This window comes from Propithecus coquereli, unplaced genomic scaffold, assembly GCF_000956105.1.
Source record: "Propithecus coquereli isolate 6110/MARCELLA unplaced genomic scaffold, Pcoq_1.0 Scaffold24, whole genome shotgun sequence".
NCBI lineage: Eukaryota > Metazoa > Chordata > Mammalia > Primates > Indriidae > Propithecus > Propithecus coquereli.
The window spans coordinates 313,923-315,145 of record NW_012147952.1 but is presented as its reverse complement, the minus strand read 5'-3'; positions in this window follow the sequence as shown (position 1 = coordinate 315,145).

Sequence of the window (1,223 nt, the reverse complement as noted above, 5' to 3'; positions counted from 1 at the left end):
GACTGATTATCTTTTAAAAAGCCACAATTAAACTGACAGTTCAGTTCGTAATATAAGAACTGGCAATAGAAGCTAGAAGAAAATTAAATAATGTATTTAAGTGCTATAAGAAAGTAATTACAAACCTATAATTCAATATACTGTAAAAACAGTTTTCATAAATAAATGTAAAATTAAAATATTTTTCAGACAAACAAGACCAGATCCTTTTTATTGTTTTTTTTGTTTGTTTTTTTTTTGGTTTCTATTTCCTTTAGTTCTCCTCTGAGCTTTGTTATTTCTTTTCTTTTGCTGTATTTGGGTTTGGTTTGCTCTTCTTTTTCTATTTCCTTGAGATATGACCTTATTTTTTAATTTGTGGGCTTTCTGTCTTTTTGATATAAACATTTAAGGCTATGAACTTCCCCCTTAGCACTGCTTTTTCTGTATCCCATAAATTTTGGAAGTTCATGTTGCCTTTGTCATTCAATTCAAAAAATGTTTTGATCTCATCTCAATTTTGCCAATAACCTAAGCATTATTCAGCAGCAGATTGTTTAATTGTCTTGTATTTTATGTAGATGTGAGAGTTGCTCATGGAATTGATTTCTAGTTTTATTCCACTGTGGTCTGAGAAGTTACCTGGTATGCTTTTGATTTTTCTAAATTTGTTCAGATTTGTTTTGTGGCCTAACATATGATCTGTCTTGGAAAGTGTCCCAGGTGCTGACAGGAAAAATGTATATTGTGTAGTTTTGGGGTAGAACATTCTGTAAATGTTAGGTCCATTTGTTCTAGCGTCCCATTTATGTCTAATGTTTCTTTGTCAATTTTCTGCCTTGATGATCTGTCTAGTTCTGTCAGTGGAGTGTTGAAGTCCCTGGCTATTATGATGTTGCTATTTATTTCTCTGCTTAGATCTAGTAGAATTTGTTTTATGAATTTGGGAGCTCCTGTTTTAGGTGTACATATACTTAAGATTGTTATGTCTTCTTGTCGAATTAATCCCTTTATCATTATATAATGGCCAACTTTGTCTTCTTTTTAGCATTATTGATTTATTTGCTTATTTATTTATTGACAGGGTCTTGCTCTGTTGCCCAGGACAGAGTACAGTGGTATCATCATAGCTCACTGCAACCTCAAACACCTGTTTTAGGTGTACATATACTTAAGATTGTTATGTCTTCTTGTCGAATTAATCCCTTTATCATTATATAATGGCCAACTTTGTCTTCTTTTTA